The sequence below is a fragment of the Canis lupus genome, chromosome X (assembly GCF_003254725.2).
Source record: "Canis lupus dingo isolate Sandy chromosome X, ASM325472v2, whole genome shotgun sequence".
In the NCBI taxonomy this organism is placed as follows: domain Eukaryota; kingdom Metazoa; phylum Chordata; class Mammalia; order Carnivora; family Canidae; genus Canis; species Canis lupus.
In genome coordinates, this window is record NC_064281.1 from 22,514,636 (window position 1) to 22,529,331 (window position 14,696).

The 14,696-nt window shown below is 32.8% G+C and overlaps 1 long non-coding RNA gene across 1 annotated transcript; it reads left to right on the forward strand.

Moving 5' to 3' along the window:
- The first annotated feature begins 10,813 nt into the window (after positions 1-10,813).
- On the forward strand, positions 10,814-14,203 carry LOC112655753 (uncharacterized). The gene is made up of 3 exons (XR_003133865.3): positions 10,814-11,083; positions 11,804-11,904; positions 13,878-14,203. It is a non-coding gene; the product is annotated as an uncharacterized LOC112655753 (long non-coding RNA).
- The last annotated feature ends 493 nt before the right edge of the window (positions 14,204-14,696 follow it).

Genomic DNA, 14,696 nt, shown 5'->3' on the forward strand with positions numbered 1-14,696 from the left:
TGAAAAACTGAACTCCTGATATCAGAAAAGACACAAAGATTTCCACTGTCATTAGTTCTATTAACATTTTATGGTGGTCCTAGCCAGGGATATACAAGAAAATATTCAAAAGATCTTAAACTGGAAAGGAAGAAATGAAACTGCCATTTTTCATAAATGATATGTTTGTTTTCAGACTATCTAAAAGTAACCTGTAGGCAATATAGTAAAACTAATAAGCTAAAAGTTTCAGCAAGATTGATGAATACCATTAACAATGAAACATAAACACATATTACTGAGAAAAACAATCCTAAATAAGCTTTTTCTGTTTATCATTAGAAAGGGCACTCAAACTCCACAGGATAAGGTTTTATTTTTGAGGTTTATTCTATAAACACCAGATAAGCTTTGAGAGCCACTCTAACCCTAATCATTGTTGTCATTTCCTCTGATAGCATGGTAACAGAAGCCACTGAATAGAAGACAGACTTTATAACACTTGACATTAATTTTTTTAAAGATTTTATTTATTTATTCATAAGAGACACACAGAGAGAGGCAGAGATATAGGCAGAGACAGAAGCAGGCTCCCTACGGGGAGTCCAATGCAGGACTCAATCCCAGGATTCTGGGATTACCATCTGAGCCAAAGGCAGAAAGACGCTCAACCACTGAGCCACTCAGGCGCCTCCACACTTGACATTTAATGCCAGTACAACTCTTTTCTAACTCTTTTGTTTTTAAGTATAACTTCCTACTGTTGTGCACTAACTCAAGAAAGGGCAAAAAAGCAAAATGCAAGCCATCTGGTTTCTATTTCTTTGATGTATCATTTATTAATGACACATATATTGTATGCTCGGTGAAAAATCTTCAAAAATGCAGACATCATTCCCTCTCAGAAGTAACCATGATTAGCAACCAAGTGCATATATTAGCAGATATACACATAAATATGTATTCACAGAAATCATGTATTTATAAATTTTAACATATCTGAAAGTAACTTATACTCTGCTTTCTCTGTTTAGCAACTGATCTCAAAATTGCCTTCTGTAAATATATATAGTGCTTCCTGATCTATTGCAAAGCAGCCCAGTATTCATGGTACAAAGCATGATTTATTCTGAAACTGCAGTTTTGCCTCTTTTGCACCTATCCTTTCACACACATGTATGAGTCAGTGTGTCAGATGCAGTACTAGAAGGCAAATTACTGTGTAGTTAATAAAGTTGAAGTGTAGGTAAATATTAAAACTAGTAGAAAAAAAATTTTAAAGGCCAAATTACTATCAAGAATCCAGGGTAATTTTGTACTTCTTCCATAAGCCAAAACCAAGACAAAGAAGTATTGTAATATGAATTTACATGCTTTAAATATTAAGCATATTTAATAGAGTCATTGCCCATTTATATTATGTATATATCAAGATGCAACTGCTAAGTACATTTGTTAACCAGCTATTATATAATTATTTGAATACTAAAAATACTATATATTAAACCTATAGATATTCTTAAATATATCTTCTCATTATTTTCTTTATTTTCTATATATTACTTGTCAGTGACTGGTTCTGATATTTACCATATTTATATAAATCACTTCTAACAGATTTTGTTTTGCCAAAGCGTGATGGTATTATATAATTGTAGATATAAAATATTTTGCAATAGGCAATACAGAATCACTTTATTGAGACTGGCTGTTCTCATTCAACTTCTCATCCAAGTCACAAGTAGTAACCAATTAGCAGTAACAAACCATTTTGATATTTTTGGGAGGAATGTGCTTTATTTTAATTTGTGTGTATGGGCAGATATCTTTATGAATTAAATATATATATTTTAATTTCTGGCTTTTCTTATTTTTCATACCAGCTATAATTTTTGCTTTATTTCTAGGATCAAATGAATTATCCTTTTATTTACACAAATGGAATAATTTGGATTGACATAAAAGCTACTAAAGTTTTTGAACTTTTATTGGTAAACATTGTATTTGACATTCTACATCAAATATAAATAGTATTAGTGAGGTGAACAAATGTATGCCCACTAAAACCTGAGAAATAAATGCACATCACTAATCCACAAACAGTGACTTAAATGATGGGCTACTTTCTCAACAGGATTCATAGAGAACCAGAAAAATGGGGCAGACTCTTTAATGCTCAAGGAAAAGACAAAATTTTAAACCCAGAACTGTGAAAGCAGTATTCTAAGCCACAAGTCTTTTTTGGTACAGGGACCTAAGTATACAACGTTTGACCAGTAAATGTCTTATCTGATTAGAGGAGGACACCTATGAAGCCAAGCTGACAGGTCTTTTCTTTTCTTTTCTTTTCTTTTTGTTTCTTTTTTTTTTTTTTTTTAATAAGGGAACATCTAAGCAATCATACCAGAAACTACAGAATGCAGCAGAAACAAAATACATAATTAGTCCAGCCTTGTCATCAAACAACAAAACAAACAACAACAACAAGGGAAGTGGGGAATCAGTCTCCAGCTTTCCTCCATTAATATTATCTAACATGATCGGTTTTTAACAACAACCAAAACTCTGAGATGTGCAAAGAAAATGTGTTGTTACAACTGCTGCAATATAAGAAATTCTAAAGGAAGTTCTTCAGCATGAAAAAAAAGTGATACCAGACAGCAATTAAAATCCATACAGAAAAGAGAAAGACCTCCAGTAAAATAATTATGTAGGTAAGGATAATACCAAGTATAATTAAACATTGATGTTCTTTTCCTAGCATAACTGATTTAAAAGCCAACATCACAAAACAGTATCTATAAAATTATAATTTTATAATTATAAAATTGTTATATGGTCATATAGTATATACAAATGTAATATATTTGACAAAGGAACACAAAAGAGGGAGTTGTAAATGAATCTATATTGGAGTAAAGAAGGAAAACCATATGGTATCACCAATTCATAGGAAGAAATGAACAGATTCAGGAACGTAAAAAGTTTAATATAAAAAATCTATGAACACAATTTAATCTTTCCTCTAGCTTCTTTAACAGATATAAAACTAAATAAAACAATTATTATACTATATAACAATGTAATGGTGGGTGTATAACATATTTCAACATAATATATATAACAGTATTAGAAAAATCAGGGAGCTATATAGGAATTGATGTTCTACATTTTACTGTAATTAATTTAATGTAAATTTGAAGTAGATTATAATAAATTAAGATTTATATTTTAAATCATAGAGAACTCACTAAGGTAATGACACAAAAATATAACACTAGGCTACAGAACTTCAATAGTCTTAAAAGGACTAAAACAATACAAAGTAAGCTTTCTGACATAATGGACTGAAATTAGATGATTTTGCTTATTACCTTGATTGTGGTGACGGTTTCATAGATACACGCATATGTTCAAATGCACCAAATTCTATACATTAAATTTATGCAGGTTTTTGATTATCAATTATACCTCAAGAAAGCTGTCAAGAGAAACTAACTGAGAGAAGTTTGGAAAATTTAAAAATAGGAGGAAATTAAACTGCTGTAGACCACATAAACAATATGTCAAAGAAGAATTCAAATAGGAAATCAAAAAATGAAAAAGATCATTTTTTAAGCAAAAATGTTAAATACCACTCTGTATGTAAAATATACGATTTGCAAAATTCACCGAAATGTAAGCTCAAGATTCATGTATTTAACTGAACATAAAGTTTACTTCATTTAAGAAAATTAAAAGAAAAATTATAATAACCAATAACCACTTTTTAGTAACACTGTAAATAAAAAAATGATAAAAAGACCACAAAGAAAAGGGGAACAAGAGACATTTCCTTGTTGTGAGATTGCATGTACATAACTTGGTATTTTGTTAACTTTAAGTAGACCAAGATAAGTAAAGGTTTCATATGCCAACCTCTAGATGGACCAATAAACAAAATACAAAGTGGTACAGGAAACATTTTAGACTAGAGTAGCTTAAAACATTGCCATAAAAGTTGCCTTTTATAATATAATCCATATTTACTTGCTTGTGTTTCACTGGGCTATACCTACTAAACTTATGAACCTCTACTACATAATTCATACCTGGCACATGTTAGGAACTAGGGAAATATTTAGGCAATGAAAAATTTTAACTGGAGTACATTAACCAAGTAAGGATAGAAGAGATCCACTCTTTGGAAGATGATTTGTCTTAAAAGAATATTTTTATTCTATTGGTATAAAGATTGAATTAATAAGATCTGGGAGGAAAAACAACTAGAAAAATTTATTCCAAAAAAATAACATATATGTAGCTGTCTGCTTTCAGTAGCAACCAAGAAGCTCTATCAAGCCAAGTATTCTGCTAAGAAAAAACAACAACAACAACAACAACCAACCAACCAACCACCTTAGGAAAGCTGGGAGATATTAAAAATATTCCAAGGAGGCAAGCATTTGAAGAGACAAGATCTCAGAAAAGATACCCAAGGGATGAGATCCAATTGTGGTACCTCTCTCCCCCTCCAGGTATATGCTTTTCTAAAAGGGGTGATCAAGAAGCCGAAATGCTCAGCAGAAAGTTATGGCTGAGACTCTAAGCAGCTCAGTAGGGCTTCTAGCATTCTCACCAGCTCAGGGAATAGGCTGGAACTGCAGGTGCACCAAGGAGAAAGCCTCTGAATGACAACCCAGGGGTCCATGTGGCATCCCTGGGAAGCTCTACCCTAAATATCTGTATGAACCCAACAGAGAAAAACCTCTCATAAAATCTGAGATCAAGCTTCATAAGAATGAATTCTCTGACTGCTATGACATGAATTGCCCCCATATTCACTGTCTCTCAGAAGCAAAAACAAATGCTCACTAGAGGAAGGAAAATTCATTCAGAACCTCCAGTTACTTTAGCGATATTTCAAACAAAAATCCAGCACATGGTAAAGAATAGCCATACACGCAAAAGCACAAATGGGAAGGAAAGAATTACCATCAGGCTTGTGATCCATTTTCTCCACTTATGGGGAATGACACCTTTTGCCTACCCATATGAAGTGGACCTACAGTGAGATAGCACTGCATATTAGTTAGAAGAGCTCTGATTAAAAACACTGACCATAACAAGTTGAGCTGACAAGAATGTTAAGATTTGAAAATGCACTTCATACAATTAGAAAACAGAGAAGGAATTTATTTATTTTTAAAGCTTTTACTTATTATTTGGGAGAAAGAAAGCACAAGTCTGGGAGGAACACAGGAAGAGAGAGAAGCAGACTCCCCACTGTGCAGGGAGCCTGACAAAGGGCTCAGTCTCAGGACCTTGAGATCATGACTGAGCAGAAGGCAGCCGCTTAACCGACTGAGCCTCCCAGGGGCCCCAAGAGTGGGAATTTAAAACAAAATTCTGAACCTGAAAAATTAATATCAATTATGAGAAAAATAAATGAATGACAAATTCAAAATCAAGTGAATAAAGGAGACATGTTAGCAGTAGCAGGAATGTAGAAGGGATCATCATTAGGATCCTGAAGACATATACATTATGTTATAAGGAAATATATGTCAACAGATTTGAAATGCATAAAATGATGAAATTTTTATAGCAAAATAGGAAATCTCAAGGATTCTGTATCTAGTCAATAAACTGCATCTGTATAGAAAAACCTTCCTACAAATGAGTTCCATGTCCAAATGCTTCAATTCTTGATGTTTCCCCATGTAATTGAGAAATCAATAACCAGTCTTGAACAACCTCTTTCACAAGAGAGAAATGGTAAAACCTCTAACCAAAATGTTTTCTGAAACCCCTATAAACTTGACACCAAACCAATAGGATCATTTTAGGAAAAGAAAATCAAAGTTTTTATGCCTCACAACAAACATTAAAGAATAAGTTAAAACCTGATGCTTGACAAACAGAATCCAAAGAGAATTCAAGTATAATATACAAGGCACAAATTGGGTTTAATATAAGAATGGATTCTTGGTTTAACATTTTCAAATGAAACAACCTTGACAAACAAAAGAGTAAAATCATGTCATTATGTCAAGAGATCCAGAAAAACTATTTGATATAATTAACCACCTACTTTGTTTAAAACAGCTTAAAAACTGCAGCACATATAATTAGTGGTAAAATACTGAAAAACTCCTTGAGATCAAAATAACAAGAAGGATGTCTATTATCACCACTTCCTTCTATTCACCATTTTAGGGAAAATTTAGTCAGGGCGATGACACAGGAAAAAGAAGAAAGGCACCAAGTTTAGAAACAACAAAATGAACTCGCCTTTATTCACAGATTATATAATTATGTTTCCAGACAATGTAAAGCAACCTGCAGGTCATGCATTAGAATTAATAAGTTAATTGACCAAGACTGATGGATACCAAAGAGTTAAACATGAACACATTTTTCTGAGAATAGCAACTAATAAACTTTTCACATACATAATAAGAAATGGCACAAAAACTCCTCAGGACAAGGCTACATTTTTAAGGCGTTTTCTATTTACTTTTTCAGGTAAACTTCCAATCACTATAACTCGGAGTACTGTTGTCATTTGTTTCCTGATACTATGGTGTCAGACATCCCAAAATATAAGATAAACTTTACTATACTACTGAACTTTATTTACTAAACAATAAAAAGAGCATTATTTGTGACAATTTTGCCTAGTTCAACTATCTCAATGACTAGAGATCAGCTTCTTTAAATTGGACCATCATTAAATATTTTCTCCACAAAACTTTTTACATTTTTATTTTTTTTGTTTCTAACATGTTTTCAGCATAATTTCTTACCTATTATACTCTATTAAAAGAAAAAAGTAAATAGCAGGTATTAAAAAATAATCACTAGTGATATACCATCACGTGACTATTTTTAAAATTTTCTTTTCCTACTTGTAAATTCAGTGTATGCTCAGTGTACATTTTTCAAAAAAATGCAGATGCATATTCTCTCTCAGAAATAACAATGGATATCAATAAGGTGTATAAAAACAGATGTTCACCTAAGTATGTATTTACATAAAAATATATTTTGTATGTATATGTACACGTGAAATTATAAGTTGTTTTCTTTTTTATTAGCAATAGGTCATGGAGTAATCATTTGTAATAAATTAGATCTACCTGATTTGTTGTTAAGTTTAATATCCATGGAATGAATACAACATAATTTATTTAAAAATAGCTCCTTTACCAATTTTGTAAACATATGTTTATGTTCAATTGTGAGTAGCTGTGCTGGATACAGTCCTAAGGGGAAAATTAGTATTTTAAAAAGTACATTAAAAAAAATAAGTTGCTGGGGATCCCTGGGTGGCGCAGCGGTTTGGCGCCTGCCTTTGGCCCAGGGCGCGATCCTGGAGACCCGGGATCGAATCCCACATCGGGCTCCTGGTGCATGGAGCCTGCTTCTCCCTCTGCCTGTGTCTCTGCCTCTCTCTCTTTCTCTCTGTGTGACTATCATAAATAAATTAAAAAAAAAATAAGTTGCTAAAAATGCTAAATTTTCAAAAGCCTGGTACCATTTCATAATGCCTTGATAATCTGCCATTAAGATAAAGACTATCTTCTTATCTATTTAATTTGCACTCATTAATAAGCCTATTTAATGACAATTTACATTTATGTTTGTATAAATTGTTGTATTTTACTATTCCATTTGTTAGTTTATCACTTTATAATTCTTCAAAATAAGAAACATTTTATATATTTAAAAAATAAGCATATGCTGTTACTTTCCCTTATGTTCTATATATTGCCTTTATTGAATTAATATTACTATATTTATAGTACTACATGTACTGCATTAAATAGATAGCTTCAGATATAGAATATGATTTGCCAAATAAGTGTTTTGATGCAGGTAATACAAGAGTTACTTTATTACTCTTATAAAGGATTTTTAATTTTTTCCCATATATTTTCTCATGCATGTCAACATTAGCCATAGATGAGCAATTATAAAAACCATTTTGATACTTTACTTAAAACACGCTTAAATTATTTTATTTTGTATATGATTTGGAGGTATGATACATATTCAATAAGAAATAAAAATTAAGTATTTTTTTCTGTGAGAGATTTTCCTTTGCTACATTTTGTTGCTATTGTCAATCAAATAAATTTTTACTTTTATTTAGAAAAACGGAGTAATTTGGAGTGACCATAAATATACTGAAATTCTGAAATATTTTATTATATACTAGAATAGCATCTATATGAAATATAAAGAATATCAATGAAATAGACAAAAACATCTGAGAAATAAAGATACATTACCTATCCCACATAGATGATTTAAAAGATGGCTGTCGGGCAGCCCTGGTGGCGCAGCGGTTTGGCGCCGCCTGCAGCCTGGGGTGGGATCCTGGGGACCTCGGGATCGAGTCCCACGTCGGGCTCCCTGCATGGAGCCTGCTTCTCCCTCTCCCTGTGTCTCTGCTTCTCTCTGTGTCTATGAATAAATAAATAAAATATTTTAAAAAAATAAATAAAAGATGGCTGTCTTTTCAGGAGAATCCATAAAGAACAGGAGAAAAGTAAGAATCTTCCTAATGCTGAAAGAAAAATTAAAACTCTCAACCCAGAATTCTATATCTATCAAAATTATCTTTCCAAACTAAGGGTTAAATAAGACACAGCCACATAAACAAACCTGAGACAATTTACTGCGTAAAAATTGTAATTCATGTTGTGGTGAAAAGTGAATGATTCACCACGTGATGATTCAGCACGCGGTGAAAACAGGACCACGGTACGAAGAGCAAGGACTGGTGAGCCAATATGGCGCCTTCCACTGTTGACAGTTGGTAACGTCAGCTGATTAGAATTTAAGCTAACAATTTACGTAGCTGCCAACCACTACATTTTGTTTACAAAAGAATGACTTTGGTTGGCCCAGAATTCTGGGAGGGGCATAAACTCCATTTTTTCGAAGAAAGAGAGTGTCAAACAATTTGTAGGCATGTATTTTTAAAGAAATATTTTATTTATTTGACTGAGATAGTGCACGTGCACAAGTAGGAGGAATGGGAGAGGGAGAAGCAGGTTCCTCGCTCAGCAGGGAGCCTGATGCGGGACTCGAATCCAAGACCCTAGGCTCATGACCTGAGTGGAAAGCAGATGCTTAACTGACTGAGCCACCCAGGTGCCCTGTAGACATGTTTTTATATTGCCACAAGTAAAAATCCAAAAGAAGCATTTAAATTGAATAACAAAAATTATTCAATAAATAAAGGAGGCACAAAAAGAAGAAATAAAAAGAGAGGGAGAAAACAGAAGATGAGGGACAAGATGGCCAATTATAAATCAATCTATAGTAAGAAAAACATTAATTTTTTTCGAGTTAAACATTTCAATTAAAATGTAAAATTTTTCAGGTTAGAAAAAAAGCAGATCCCAAATATATGCTGTTTACGTGAAAGGCAATTTAAATTGAAAGATACAGTAACATTGAAAGTAATAGCACAGAAAGTGATATACAATGCAGAATTAAGCATAAGACAAGTAAGACAGGTAAATCAATGCCAAATAAACTAGATTTCCAGGAAAAAAGGATAACTAGAGATAAAGAGGGACATTTCATTATGACTAAAGGATTCATTCTTCAGGAATGGAAGAAACACATTACTTAAATGAGAAATGTCATCATTACAGAAACTGGAAATAGACAAAGTACAAGTGATTTTATGCTAAATAAATTTTTATGCTATTAAATATTAAATGTCAAGCCCAGCTTACCAAAAAAATAAGACTTAGAAGATCTGCACTATCCTATGTTTATTAAATAAATTGAAACTATAATGAAAAATCTTCTATAAGTGAGTCCCATGCTTTGGTGATTGAATTAGTAAATTTTCCTCTACAATTGAGAAAGAAATGACACCAGTGTTACACAAGACATACAGAGAACATAAATAGCAGGCAGCCCCTCTAAATTTTTCAAGAGTGCCATAAAAACTTTACAATGAACTGAGAAGAATATTGCCTAAAGAGGAAAATCAAAGGCTTTTATCTCTTACGACCTAATGCAAAAATAAAAGAAGTATGTTTAACACAGTGAATCAAGTCTGATATACTATGAACAAATTGGGTTTTATCCAGTAATAAATTCGTGTTGAATTAACACTGAAATAAAATCATTTCAATAAAACAAAGGAACAAAATAGTGTGATTATTTTAATACAAAAAAAGATATAACTTATCACCCACTTAGGATTGTTAAAAATTCATAAACTGTAGCTAATATAACAAGTGCTGAAATATTTAAATCTTCCCCTGAGATCAGGAATAAGAGAAGGATTCCTAACACCATTTCAATTTATTATTTATGCAGGGCAATAGATGAAAAAGAAAAAAAAAAGGTTGAATCACTTATGTTGTATACCTAAAACTAATATGATGGTTATATGTCAATTATACTGTAATAAAACATTAAAAACAAACAAACAAAAAGACATAAGGATGGGAAAGGAAGAAATGGCAGTGTCATTATTCATAATGGATGACTGTATATATAGACTAATATCAATCTACATACAATATATTAGAATTAATAAGTGAATCTAGCAAGATGGCTAAACACATGATTAACAAAGAAATCAATTATAATTGTCATTCCAAATGCCAGGAACACATAATTAGAAGACTAAATATGTTATAAATACCATTTACAATAACTCTGAAGATTATCAAACTCCCAAGTAAAATTTCAAAGAAATTTGCAATTTGCAATTTCTTTACATGGCAAACAATAAAAAATTATGGATAGGAATTAATGAAGACATGAATAACTGGAATGGTATCCGAAGTTTATTAACAGAAGATTCTTTTTTTCAGGTGATCAACTTTTCCACTTTGAAGCACATGTGTGAACCCAAGTCAAGTCCCAGCATATCCAATAATTTAGTATGTTCTGTAAAGGCATAAATAAAAAATTGGGCTGGGGGGGGAATGAATACGAAGTTAGATTCCAGTTCAAACAAAAGAAGGAAAAACCTACTGTTGAATGTTAAGAACAGTTCTGAAAATTGTGGCTTCCTGCCCCAAAAGTTCCAGTAGAATCTGTAGAGTACCCTGGGTGAAGATACTCTACTGGGAAATTAAAGGTAGGTTGATGGCCTGTGACAGCTAACTTTATATGGTAAAATCTGAGTTCATATGATTCTATCATTTATGAGTGTTTGGGTATCTGATAACTCAACTACTGAATTTTCTGTAGCCTAGTATTCTGCGTGAATCTTTGAAACCATGGGGGCAGATTCTGTACTTTAATGATTACTTTAAAATGGCGTGCTCATAGAGAAGGCGAGATGTGTAATTTGCTAAACATCTAAATGTTACCATCACTGTGAAATGCTGTAGGTTATGTTCATGTTTGTGCTATGCACTTGGGTATACATATCCTGTAGATTTTAGCACTTAAGAGATTTTGATTCCCTTGTTTACGAAAAAAGACACTAAGGTCAGAGTGATGTTCTCAAGCTCATGAAGAGACAATGGCACAACTGAATCTAGGAGTGCACCTCTTGTAACCCTGTTTAAAGCTGAGTTTCCATAAGTGGGCATTTACCTTTTAATACCTTTAAAGCATGCCTACCTTTTAATAGGAGGCAGGCAAATTCAGGACCATCAGAATCATTTCCTCAATTTTGAATATACGCTAGAACTGGACTCTCTTTTGGTCTGAGTCACAATGAATTATTTTTTCAATTCTTATGATATATAATCACATACAAACAAGAACTGTGTTTTAAGAAATTACTTCTGGGAACTGGTTGTTCTTATACATTATATTCTCTTCTTTCAAAACATGTTGAATTATCCAGTGATTTTGACAACACCTAAGTGGTCCTCTGCACTTGGCCATGATCCTATCATACAGTTACAACATAAATGCAGTCTTCTGAGAATAACAATCCTTCATAAGGTATTTATACATGTCACAAGAAATGGCACAACAACTCAACAGGACAACGTTATACTTTAATGCTTTCTTCTATATACTTACCATATAAAATTTAAGAGTCACTAGAATCCTGACCCTTATTGTCATTTTTCTGCTGTTGTGGGAACAGAGACCCTTAATATAAGATAAACCTCCTAATAAACATGGCATTTAATCCTCTTCTAGCGGAGTAAAAAATTATTCCAAGTAAAAATTTCATTTTTGATGCCTCACTTAATGATCTCACTGACTAAATAGAGACCAGCTTCTTTTAAGTGGTTCACAAATAAATTATTTTCTGCACATAGCTTATTTATATATGTTCTTAGCATTTCTTTTCTTTGTATCTCTTTTCTTTTTTTTTAAGATTTTATTTATTTATTCATGAGAGACACAGAGAGAGGCAGAGACACAGGCAGAGGGAGAAGCAGGCTCCATGCAGGGAGCCCGATGCGGGACTCGATCCCAGGTCCCCAGGACCACACCCTGGGCTGAAGGTGGCGCTAAACCGCTGAGCCACCTGGGCTGCCCTGTATCTCTTTTCTAATTGTACTTTAAGTATAACATCTTATCCTGTTCTGTACTACTTATAAAAAAAGAAAAAGTAGAAAGCAGATTTACCAAAATAATCATTAGTGATACTACATTCTACATTGCTTTTTAAAGTAAGCTCCATGCCCAACCTGGCGCTTGAACTCACGACCACAAGTTCAAAGTCACATGCTCTACTGACCAAGCCAGCCAGTCGCTCCTATGTTTTTTCTTTTATTAGTGAGAAATACAGAGCATGCTCGGAGTAAAATTTTGAAAAACTGCAGATACTTATTCCTTCTCAGAAGTAACCATGATTAACAAAGTCTATATATGAACAGATACACACATAACCATACATTAACATACATATTTATATATTGGTGCACACAAGTGAAATTAAAGTACAGTGCACTTTTTTCCCCTTAACAATATGACTTGGAGATGTTTTATGTGAATATATACAGACATACCTTATTAACTGTAAAAGTTGAACCGTAGTCATAGTACAGAAACATCATAATTTATTTAAAAATTGTTCTTTTTTGGTACCCATGCTTTAGTGCACTTCCCTCAGTAGCTATATAGTCCTAGAAGTAGAATTATTGTGTAAAGGATTATGACTCAAATTTTGCTACAAAATGTCAAATAGCTTTCTAAAAATCCAGTACCATTTTATACTTTTTACAAAATCTAGGACCAGATTAAAAGTACTATATTTTAAGTTTAATGTTCTTAATAAGGCTATATAAATTATTATAGATATAAAATGTTTTCCCAGAATTGAATGTTACTGTATATTACCGTAAAAAATTAAATATTTTGATATAACACAGGTGTTATTTTACTTTATCAAAAGAACTTGCCAGTTCTCATGTAATTTTTCATCTCGGTTAATATTAGATTTGAGTCATCAATTATGAGAACATTTCCTCTTGGAATTTTCCTTAGGAATATGCTTAAATTATTTTAATTTGTGTGTAGCTTATTCATATCTTTTTGGTTATCTTAATATAATTTTTTAACTTGGATTTTTTTGGCTTTCATGATAGTTTACCTTTTATTTTTTTTATTTCATTTTGCTTCTACTGTCAGGCAAATTAGGTATGCTTTCCTTCCTATATAGGAAATAATTTTAATTGAAAACAAATCTTCAGAAAATTTTAAATTATTTTATTAGAAACTACATATTTGACATATATGTGAAATAAAAAGATTATTTATAAAGGAGACAAACTATAACCACCTGAAAGAAAACAGATCTAATGCCCTTGGGTCCCCATATATACATTTCCCCAATTCTATCACTCTGTCTCCTCCTAGAAAAACATAGGTGTGCACACACCCCCATATGCACAAACTCCTCAAAAATCTGGTGTTGATCATTTGCTTGCTTATTGAGGTTATATTTATTGTATTTGTAGGTCACTCAAAGCATGGCATGAATGGAGAAGAGTACCATACACTAACTGAGCAGTGACATGAAATTAGCAAAAGAAAATACAACTGTGTAAACCACTATTCAGGTGAAGAATAAAATACTCAGACTTCCAGAAGAATAAAGAAGGCAGGGATCCCTGGGTGGCGCAGTGGTTTAGCGCCTGCCTTTGGCCCAGGGCGCGATCCTGGAGACCCGGGATCGAATCCCACGTCGGGCTCCTGGTGCATGGAGCCTGCTTCTCCCTCTGCCTATGTCTCTGCCTCTCTCTCTCTCTCTCTCTCTGTGACTATCATAAATAAATAAATTAAAAAAAAAAAGAAGGCAAATTCTTTTTTCCACCTCCCATCATCATGTCTTCCGTTTCCCCAAGTAATCATTTTCCTGACTCCTAATATCTTAGGCTCATGTTGCCTGTTGTGAAGAAAAGGAGTGAGAGCAGACCTGTAACTATTCCCTAATATCTGATAAGAGTAAATAACTCCTAGTAAATGTGCTAATGACAAGAGTAAATAACTCCTAGTAAATTTGCTAATGACACTGACAGTAACTCCTTCTAAATGTGCTAATAGATGCTATTGTTTTACCAGGGTGTACCTTATCTGTCTAGGTTGTTCACTGCAAACTACCTCGGAGGTTAGGAATCTGGAGAATGGCAGTAGTGTTATTAACAGACTTTATGCAATTAAAAGTGTAAAATGAATAAGCCAGAAAAACTAAACAAATCCCTTTGGTAAATAATATTTTTACGAACATTACTCAACATCACAACTCATCTTTACTTGTGAAACTGAAACATATCCTG